We start from the raw sequence: 11,392 nt of genomic DNA, 5'->3' as shown, positions 1-11,392 counted from the left end.
AGTATAGTCTTAATGTATTATATATCATATCTCAATAAATCAAACCTTCTGATTCAAGAAACAAGATTCACCGTCTCTCTCTCACCAGCAGTGCCCACTCAGGTTGCTGTAATAGGGAGCGACACTGGGGTAATAGATTTAAGAAAGGAAAAAAAATACTGCACAACAGCAGGTGGGAGAGTGTCACTCTTGTGCCGAGAATGGCACAGGAACGGGTGAGAGGCAGTTTTGTGGAAGGAGCAAAACAAAGCTTTATTCAAGAGAACCGCACAGTTTTTATGGAGTGATACGATGCATTCTATTTGATTGGCTAGTTACCAAAAACACCTTTCTCATACTCCATCCTTGAGAACAGAAAGACAAAGTAGAAAAACACCACCTGCAGATTGTTCATACTTAGCAAGTTATCACATCCTTACAACTCCCTGGAAGTTCTCACAAGCCACTGTGAGAAATGTTTGTCATTTCTCTCTCTCTGTCCCATGGCATCCACAGGAGAGAGCAGTGAGAATGTGTGAGAGAAACAGCAATGACACTGAAGAAGGAGGGAGAGGAGGAGGTGCTCCAGGCACGGGAGCAGAGGTTTTCCTGCAGCCCATGGTGCAGACCATTGAGAGGCAGCTGTGCCCCTGCAGTCCATGGGGGAGCACAGATCCACCTGCAGTCTCTGGAGGACTCCACACTGGAGCAGGTAGACGTACCCTGCCGAAAGTGTGACCCTGTGGGAAATTCATGCTGAAGCAGGCTGGAGCAGGACAGGTGGACCCAAGCAGAGAGGAGTGCATTCTGAAGTAGATTTTCTGACAGCTTCTGGGATCCCATGGTGGGGACACATGCTGGAGAAGATTTTCTTGAGGGACTGCATTACATGGAGGTCCCCATGCTGAACCAGTTCGTGAGGAACTGCAGCCTGTGGAAAGGAATCACACTGGATAAATTCGTGGAGGACTGTGTCATGTGGGAAGGATCCTGAGCTGGAGCAGAGGAAGAGTGTGAGGTGGAAGCAGCAGCAGAGACAAAGTGTTATGGACTGGCTATGAGCCCCATGCCCTATCTCCTTGCACAGCTTATGGTAAGAGGTAGAACAGTCAGGAATAAAGGAAGTTGAGCTTGGGAAGATGGGAGTGAGGAGGAAAGCGGTTCTAAATTTTGCTCTGTTTTTCTCATTATCTTACTCTAATTTACTGGCAATAAATTTAATTAGCTTTCCTTATTCAAGTCTTTTGTTGATGACTGTAACTACTGAGTGATCTCCCTATATTTATGTTGTCCCCATGAACTTTTGATTGTATTTTCTCCCCTGTCCTGTTGAGGAAAAGGAGTGATGGAGAAGGCTGGTCTGCACTCAGCAGCCAGCCAAAGTCAACCCCTGTCTCTTCCACATTGTTCTGTATTGCAACAGATATTCTGCAATGGGATTTCTGATAGGGAATATGATCATAATATCTGTAATAGTAAATTTTCCCCATCAATTTTAATTTTAATGTTAATTACAGTATTAGAAGTATGAGAGAAAAACTATTACTATTTTTGTCTCTGTAGTTATTTTTGTCTTTTATCATGCTTTTTCTCTGTGAAATTTTCTCCTTTCCTTTTCCTATGACCAGTTTCCCATCTCTCTTTACTAATCAACCATTCTCTCGTGTATGTTGGACCACTAGAGAGTTCCTTCAAACTAGTCTGGGGGACACAAATAGATTTGTGTGCGTTTACTTGATCATATTCTTGGTATCCACAAAGTAATACTTTCTTTAAGGACATTGAGGTCTTTGGACTATATCTGGGTAGAAAATACATGGAACACAATATTTTCTGAGAAACAGAGCCACATCATTGTTAACTGTGGGAAGGAACACCAATGACTATTAAGTTGAAGGGAACAAAAAGGAATAGCAATTCTGTAGGATAGTATCCTATTTTAAGGGGTTTCTGTGAGTTGACCCGGTGAAAATATGTTCTATGCAAGACCATGTCTCGTGAAACAGCAAGGTTCTGTGCCCTGTGTGTTCCTCTTCAAAACACAAATAATTTATAACAGGGGAAAACAAGTTATGAGCAACCTTGTTTAATACTAACCACTTTAAGACCCACAGGGAAGAGGGAAACATTAATTTTTTTTCTCATGTATCCCAAGCATTAATGTATAGCTTCACGACACTTAATCTTTTCCTTTTTTGCTCCTGTCAGTCCTGCAACCTTTTTTAGGGAAAGATGTATTGCAACATCAGCCTGGAAAAATGAGTAAGTCATTTCTTTTCCATGCAAGAGGAATGAGCAATCTATCTGGATAGGCTCTGGAAACAAAGATGAATAATGAAATGAATAGTTAGTTCACTAAAAAGTGCAGTGTGGAGATCATTGAAATGTCACTATTTCTTGAAATGACTTTTTAATAAAGATTGTTTTGAAAAGCTCACATTTTGATCTTGATCTTTTTAAAACAGCATTTTTCAGCTTTTCATTTTAACATTTAATTTCAGAATTTTGTCAGTTCTGGTTAAGAATGTGAGAACTCATTATAAAAAATTAACTCTTTACATTAAATTAATTGATTTTTTTTTCTAAATTATTTAAGAAATCAACACAAAGTTTTAATAATGGCATAAAGTTCCACTGAATGTTTCTCAAGCAAAAGTATGTCTAATTATCTCACCAAGAAATACTGTAAAACAATTAAATGTATAATACATGCAAAAGTTTTCATTTATCTAAAATGCTGACAACAGAGGAAAATAATGAATACTGTAGATAAATACATGTAAACAGATAACAATGTAAAAACAAATTATATTGGTTCTATCTTACTAATTTTCTCATCTAGTTTTTATTAAAAAATATGTTCGTGTACAGAAAAATGGAGCAGATAAAGACCATTAATTCAGCAGAAAATTAACATGTCAGTACAATAATGTCTACAGCAGTAAAATCTTGGAGAAAAAGTCCTATTTGCCTGTATATTGACTTCAGAATCATTGATAAAGGCTGTAAATGATGCTGTGCACATGAAAATTTGGCTGATATTTCTGAAATCTGATTGGAGGATTCCCTTGGAGTGTTAAAATCACTAAGTTTAAATCCATTTAATCAGGGTGAAACATACCAGCGTGTCAATGCATTTTTGCCTTTTTTTCTGAATCCAGGACAAAGTGGAAGTAAATGGTTTTTCTGGCCTTGAAAGGAGTTTTCTAACTATTAAAAGAGAAGATGAAGTAGTCTGATGTCAGCCAAAGAAAGCTAAAGCAGAGCAAAAAGTAGAAGACAAATGGTCAAGCCGGTCTAGAAACTAAGACTTAAAATTAAAAGTACATTGGAGCTGCAAATGTAAACATACTGGAGTTGTTTTCTCTTTTAATATTAAAGCAAAATAATTTCTCTAAATTATTACTGACTGTTTTCTTTACTTTAAAATATAACATTGCAAGTGAGCAAATTCTAGAGTAGTCCTCTCTTGTTTTTTATGGTTTTTAAAGGTACTGAAGAACTGATTCAGGCCTAAAATTAATGATGATTATTGTGAGCCTTCATGATTTTACTATGCTTCTGTGGAAACCAATAACACATCCTCTGGTGCATACCAGGAGCTAGTTTCACAGGCATACAGATAATTATAGGCTTAGTCAACTGGTAAATAGAAACTAAAGAGAAAAATGTGAATAATTATTGGGAACTACTTAAGAATATTTACCAGCTCCCTCAAATACACAGCTGTCTAAAGTCTTGTATATTATTTATAATTATTTGCAGAGAATGAACATCTGTACATATATTCCAATCAAAACACTCAATTGTTCACTCTCATAATACCCTCGTACTCCAATCTGATTTTTTCCATCTTCAGTTTTTACACTTTCAGCTTCACATTTTCTGGTAGAGTGAAAAGCCCACTATCATGGGTCTCTTCCCATAGAGAATGTGATCCAATTACTCATTTATCTTGTTCTTGTTGGACTGAGCTCCTCACGTTTTTCCTTTCAAGGCTTTGTCCAACCCTTTATTAAGCCTTGTTGCACTTGTCTGAGTTCACCAGCTTCTGAGAAATGTCATTCCCTCGGCCACCAGCAACAGCAGAATTAATACATGCAGGCATCACATTACCTGTTTAGGCTGTGCCACCAGAGTGGACACACATCTTGCAGAACATCATCCACCAGTATTTTAAGTCTTTTCTAGTGTCACTGCTTTCCCATGAAAATCTTCTGTGTGCTGCTATGAGAGATATTCCAATATTTGGCCATATTGAAACTCAAGCCTACACATATGTACATGTGCACATTAAGTTGATAATTTTTTTGGTTATCTGCATCTGTCTGACCTCCTCCTAGCCAAACACTCCTCTTTGATGCTAACTGTGAATGGCAAAATCCCCCTTTTTTAACTGACAATTATTTTGTTTTTTCAACAATAGCTGACAAAATCTTGAAATTATAGTCTGATTACTTTTTTCCTTCCTAGACTCTCCACTAATCACCTAATTGATAGGTTATTAGCAGCTAAAAATAATTTTGACATACATTTTGACATTTTGATGAAATTGATCTCAATTTTTTAAAATACGCTATTTAACTAGTGGTAAGTGATAAGTGGTAAGCAGCACACTCATTTTGTGTTGCTCAAGTTTCTTAACCCTAAGGTGTGATGTAGAATGCATTACAAAATTATAGTGCATTATCACTTGTGCATTTGCCAGATAAACTATTTTCACACAAAAGTGAAGTGAAGCTGTTTTGGAATACCTATTTCTCAAAACTATGTGGGAAGTAGCATTTATTACATTAACGTCTTATTAAGAGCCAGATGTTCAATTTCTGAAGCAGCACAAGAATCATTGCAATTTTCAAATTCAATGACTAGGAGTTGAGGGCTCACCTTTGGAAGTCTTTGCTGCTGGTATATGCGAGGTTAGATTAGATGATTGCAGTTACTCTCCATTTGCTTAAAAGAATCAGGTTAAGAAGAGCTGCTTTGATGGAAGAATCTATTAAACAGTTTTAAAATTTCTGAGTAGGCAGCAAAATGCCCCCATCCTAGGACACACTGAGCATACAAACTATGACTACTGGTTCAAATCAATAGCCGGTGATCATGGGGAAAAGACTCTTTCAGGTAACTGAGAAGTTTTAGAAAAAATAAAAAAAAATCCCAGCTGATTTTTAATGGGTCTTGTGTCATGATTTTACCATACATTAGATGTGCTTTCATACATTAAATGCATTACAGTAAAATTTAAGTGATGCCTATTAAGCCTTACAGGAAACAGACTTTGAGAGGAGGTGAAAAGTGCTGTGCCATGACTCCTTCTCCAGATTTTTCCATGGCAGTATACACTGAATACAGACTTAAAACGAGGTAGTAGGTGAGTACAGTTTTTTACAGGTCTCCTGGCTAAATTCAACTCTATGGCTGTGCTTGAAAACCTATTTTTTTAAAATTTCTGGTAGAGAGCAGCAGTGTTGCAGGCAGCTGGACAGCTCTGGGCTCTGCCTGTTTTACTCATCAGTGCCAGTCAAGGCCAAGCACTGGCCGTGCACAAGCTGCAAGGACTTGTGTGTACTGACCAGTTGTGTTTTGGCAGCTGTATCCCAATGACAGTTCCCAGTGTCTGGGGTGGGAACATTTGGCCACAATGGTTTTGTAGTGATAAAGTCGTAGAGCGATTTTTCCACATATTTTCGCATTTCACCACCAGGCAGAGTGATTTCATGCATTTGCCCATCTGATGCATTCCAATGCAGTGTTCTGCTACCCTTTGGTCCCAATAAATTAGACAATTGGTCTATTACATTGGTTTATACTAAACCAATAATTTTAATGCAAAATTTAATTTTACCAAGAACAAGCATCTTCTGTACTGTGTGACCTAAAAGCAACAGGCTTTCTGCTCAAACCACTTGAAACTTTGATTCCATCAACAATTGAAAGATACTCTTTAATCCATTTTTAAAGTTAAATGATACTTTTTTGAACACATTTATGGCTTAAAGGTGTTTTTTTTTCCCCTAGCTGATTGCATTGTCAGGACAAGAAAATTTATTCCTTTTGGGAAGCTTTATCTTTGAATCCTCTGCTTATCTGTAAGCAGGAGAGTGTCTCTTGGATTCTCCTTAATTCCAATTCCTTACAGAAATTATACATTTTAACTAAAAACAATCCTTTCAGTGGTAATTCAGATCTAATTCTTCTGGAGCTGGTGAAATCTTGATGTGAGGTGAATGTATACTGGGTATAAGAAATTAGTCACTTTCCTCAATATTCTTCCTGACGAATTTGTCTTTGATCCTATTAAGACTTTCAAAGCTTTAACATTATTTAAAGATCTTCAGAAGAAAGCAATCTGAAATTACATATAAAGGAAAATTATTAGATTTTTCCTAATTATGGTTTGAGGCTCATTTAACAGGCATCAGGGGAATGAAGCATTTTAAAATAAGCTGAGAGGAATTACAGCACTTAAAGTCTGTATTTCTGCCTGCTAGAGATTTAGTTGTAGTTGTGATTTCAGTGAACTCTTGTGGTAAGTTAGAACATGTTGCATATGTACCAAAAGGACAGAGACCCCAGGCAAAATATTTTGGTGGAAATCCTGTGGGAGAAATTGTGTATGTAGCATGGGAACATGCCCTGACATTCAGTGCACAGCCAGTTTAAAAAAATCCTTTTCCTTATCTAACCTGAGATTCCTGCAGGAAGGGCCTCTTCAGAAATGAGTTGTGTCTCTGCAAGGACACACATTGGATGTACACTGCCCAAAGATGCAATAGGGTAACTGTAAATATCTGAGATTATCATGGAAAAAGAGTAATTTTATGGAAATAAAAAGCTTTATAATGTGAATTTTTTCGTTGTTTTTTTTTTTTCTTAAAACACAAATCTTCACAGAGGAAAATTAAACAAAAACGAATTTATAATTTGTAGCTGACAGTTCATGACTCTATCTACTTTGTTTTTTTAGACTGATTTCTAATATTAGTCCAGTTATTAAAAGTTAAAGATAATTTTGACCTACAGGTTAACTTACATCTTCTGATCCTGAAACTACATGGAGGTGTCTAGGTAAAATTATATTGGTTTTATATATTTTCTCAGATACAGTAGAATGTTCAAGGTGTTTTAATAGTATGCTGTATTTTCCATACTATTTTTTTCATCGTGCTATAATCCCTGGTACCAGAATTCCGTTTGTTATTGAGTTTGAGTTTTTTAACTATATAGAAATCCGTTTCCATCTCCTGGGTTACTGTTTTTCCTGATCTCGCCTATGTTTTCCTTTTTCACATACAGTTTGTAGTTTGCAATCTCAGACCATCTTTGTGAACAAAGTTTCAAATGGAGATAACTCTTAGCCAAAGAGTAATTGCAATATAATTGTTGCTTATCTTCTTGAAAACATTTGGAAATAGTAGTGATGGTATTGCAATGGACCTGGGACAAGATGAAATACAGAAGTCTCCACCTACCTTGAAAGAAACAGCAGATATTTCAGGAAAAACAGAACATACATAGGAAAAAAAAAATTATCAAGCATAATTACTGGTAAATTTTTTCCCTGTTTTAATCACATGTAATAAATTTGCAGTCATTTCCTTATCCTAAAAGTCCTTGAAATTAAGTTTTATTACAGAAAAGAAGAGGGAAAATTACTTACCTTAGCTCCTTTCCATAGCACTCAGCTGCATTTTCTATAATTTTGTAATATGCAAGGCTTATTCCAATCTCTGCAGCTGTTAGTCTAATTGGATGATTTCCTGTTTGAAATGCAGAATAATTTAAAGTGACTAGCAGTTGTTCAGGGAACCTCCCTTTCTAGGACATAACTTAATCTGACATATTCAGCGCTCATCAGAGATTCAACATCTTTTCAAACTGATTGCTGCTTCCTCCATCACACTCCAAGTTCCTTGACTTCCATTTAAGTGCTCCAATTCAGAATTTGATTATTCAAATGAAACTAAGAAGAAAAATCAGCCTTTTTTTTTCTTTCTTTTTTGCATGTGCTTCCTCAAAACATATATTGCTTGCAGCCCTCTGTAATATTTGCTGGATAGCTCATCTTCTGTGATGCAGCAGCAAGCTCTGTGTTGAGGTCAGAGATTAAAGACAGTGATGTGGGAGAAATTTATGTTGCATATGGCTAATATCTACCAGAATTTATCACCAAATTTTAAACACCAAAATTTAATTTTTATAAAAAAGGGACAACAATTTCTCTTGATTCATGAACTTCATTAAGGCATAAAACCTTGAAACATAAAACTTTGCCTGATTTTCCGCCCAAAACTTCATGTGAGTCAGGTCACCGTGGAATCTCAAGATGCTGACTGTGTGAGTGAGACTGTTCCCCCTACTCAGACAACTACCCAGGCACGTGTTCTCCAAGCAACCTAATTATATCAGATTCCTGACAAAATGCTGCTTACCTTCTGACTTGTTTGTTTGTTTTTGTTAATTTTTCTTTGGTTTTTCATTTGGCTGATTTTATTCCTTTGCTCTATTGTACATGCCTACAGAATTTTCCTCTTGGTGGGATAAAGACACAATATTTCTCTAGATGCCCTTGAAAATATGAAAATTTTCCTTAAGTAGTTTTTCATTATTGTTAAGGAAGTTACTTGGCTTAAGAACTACACCTGCAGAATAAGATTTGAATGGTAGGTAAAGAAAAAAATTATTTGCAAACAATGTAATAAACTCCAAAGGAGGAAATGAGCTTTCTTCTGTGTGGGAGAATCTGGGAGGCATTTACTGAACCATAAGGGGAACAGTTCACTTGAGGTTTCATCTGGAAAATTTCATGCTTTTTAAGAATGTCTGCGACATGAGCAGGTCACTCATAAAAATGACTGGAGGACAGAAGAGACAAATAATATTTCTTAAGATGTACATTGAATCCATGGATTTCACTTGAACTCAAACAAATACAACAAATTAAAAAAGCAAAATAAATTAACACATTCTAATACAATGCTTGCATGTGTGCTCATGGTGAAGGAGACCAAAACACCTCTCCAAGGGCAATTTTTCTAGCTGGTAATGCTTTCTGGCTGTCAACTTAGCAGACTTATGATGAAAAGCAGCAATCCTCTCCTGTTTCAAGCTGCCATTCCCTTTTTACCTTACATTGCTGTGAGGCAAGGTTTTCCTCAGAGGTAGCAATGAAAAAGGAGTTCAAAAGTTGAAAATAAAATAAATAAATAAAATATTGAGGGGGATTTTCTTCTTTATTCCTGGGGCGTAGAACATGTTTCAACGGTTGGCCATCAGTGGCCAAGTATATATGCAGCTGTATAGAACTTTTCTGATTATTTTATGCATTTATTTCTTAGTATAATGACTAAATTTTACCAGGTCAAAGCTAAGAAAACCCACAAAAACTCAAACCCCTTTTGCTGATGCTCAGGCATAGTGCTTACCTGAATAATGCACAGGCAGAGGGTGTGCAGAAATCTCATTGCTTCATGGTCATCTTGGGCAAACTTTTTTATTTAGACTTAAAACTGTTTTTCATTTTTTATTAATTTCTTTATGAACTCAACTGTGGCATCATGCATGATGAAAGAAATGGAGACATGGATTAAAATGTATTCCATGTAGATATGAAGTGATGTACTAAGTACCTTCAGGCTCTTGAGAAGGGTCTGCACCTTGCTTCTCCAAGAGGAGAAGCACATGGCTGTGCCTATGTTAGCATACAGTGACAGAGCAGCTGGAATGCACCATCTGTAAGGAAAAGAATTTGCAGTGAAGGTCTGGAGTATTGTTTTTCTGTCTGTTTGGGCTTTTTGGTTTTTTTTCTTTCTTTAGTTCAGGCTAATTCTACTTTGGCTCGATGGATTGAGTAATCATTGGTTGACAGAGTGCACCAGCCATTCTCCTGGAGCTCCTCTTCCAGTTTAGCTTCCTTAAGGTGGTGCAGTTCAAGATCTCTAAAGACCAATCCTTGAGAACCCAGAGAAGAGCATGAATTTCACCTTGGAAGAACACTGCAGACCCAGTCTATTTAGATCTAATCTGTTAGTCCAGTGCTCTACGTGATAGCAAGAATGCATTGATGCTGAGACCTCTATATAATATTTCAGTCCTGTTCTCATGAAATAAATCTTTCTTTGATGCTCTGCTATATTCTCTTTTCGCCACATTCAAAATTAAGAAACTGTCAAGCGAGCTGGATTGATACCCTTACTGATGACTGGGGCTAGTATTTTGGCTTTCTATTTCTGGAAAGGAGATAAATGGCATTTTCTTAGGAAAAATTCATATAAAATAATTGGCTTTTTAAAATTTTCATCATTTTCTTTTGAACCTCATAATTTTTTATGAAGCATATTACAGATGTGGTTGTGCATGGCAAGATTAGTCACAAGACATTTAGAGCTAGCTGATTAACACTGCTTTACAGAGTTTTTATTTAGTAAAATTAGAGGGCATTGCTTTAGTCTGTTTAAAGGACGCATTATCTTGCAGCTTAGCGTCCAATAATTTGTCTTACATAAGCAGTTAAAGTGAGTCAAAATCTCAATATAGCAGTTTGGCAGAAGTGTTAAATATAGGTATCATCTAAACTCACTGGAAATGGTGATTGTTTTTCTAAGAACACAGTCCAAAAGTGAATAAAAATGATAGGGGAAAATTTCCAGCAGGCTTTCTTGGCTCAAATTGTAACAACTATGTTAATCAGAGCTTTGTTTTGCACTGGCTGCAATTGCCTTTCAACAGTCAGTACAAAAGTTAGCAAAGCATAAGCATTCATGTGACAAGAATAACTCCCCTAGGAGCAGGAGCTGAAGCTGACCTTCTAGGAGAGGACATTGCACAACTGCGAGTAGAAGTACTTGGGGTAGGCTTGTAGCACGGTAATTTTTATAAAAGACTACAGGTATTTGTGTCCAGTTCTCAAGGAAAAGTACTTCATTTGTTTCTGTGCACCACACAGTCTGAAGAAAGAAAGAAAATATCAGTTATCAAATGACTGTCACATATTTTTATGTGAATAACACTATCACAGATACCATTTTGTTTCTTTTTTCCCTCAAGTCTCTGAAGTTCCTTGGTATTACCAGAAACCTCTCACCTTAGAGATTGCTGACCTCACTATTGTGAGGCCACACAAATTCATCAGAGCAGAGACATCAATAAGTATCCCAAAAAAGACTGGGGGACAGAGGCTTAGAATGTTGAGGGACATTTTGGCTGAGCTCCTTTCTTGTCTCTAAGCTATTGATTGGGTTGCATAATAAGCTGAGACAATACTATTTTTTATAATATCATAAATAAAACAAAAGGAACTTGCCCTGAAAAATCAGGAAGAGAACAACACTGATCCTGAACTGGCTGCTGTCAATAAACTTGTGCATGCCTACAACAAGGTATGCTTCTGAACTGTGATGCACCTTAGTGC

At 36.7% G+C, this 11,392-nt stretch overlaps 1 long non-coding RNA gene across 1 annotated transcript; it reads right to left on the bottom strand.

The window, feature by feature from the left end:
* Positions 1 to 270: 270 nt before the first annotated feature.
* LOC134415174 (uncharacterized) lies at positions 271 to 9,705 on the bottom strand. The gene is made up of 3 exons (XR_010026952.1): positions 9,612 to 9,705; positions 7,643 to 7,742; positions 271 to 910 (listed from the first exon to the last, which is right to left on the bottom strand). It is a non-coding gene; the product is annotated as an uncharacterized LOC134415174 (long non-coding RNA).
* Between the last annotated feature and the right edge of the window lie 1,687 nt (positions 9,706 to 11,392).

This window comes from Melospiza melodia, chromosome 2 (assembly GCF_035770615.1).
Source record: "Melospiza melodia melodia isolate bMelMel2 chromosome 2, bMelMel2.pri, whole genome shotgun sequence".
In the NCBI taxonomy this organism is placed as follows: domain Eukaryota; kingdom Metazoa; phylum Chordata; class Aves; order Passeriformes; family Passerellidae; genus Melospiza; species Melospiza melodia.
Note: the sequence above shows the minus strand (reverse complement) of the source record. Positions and strands in the feature narration are given on the sequence as shown.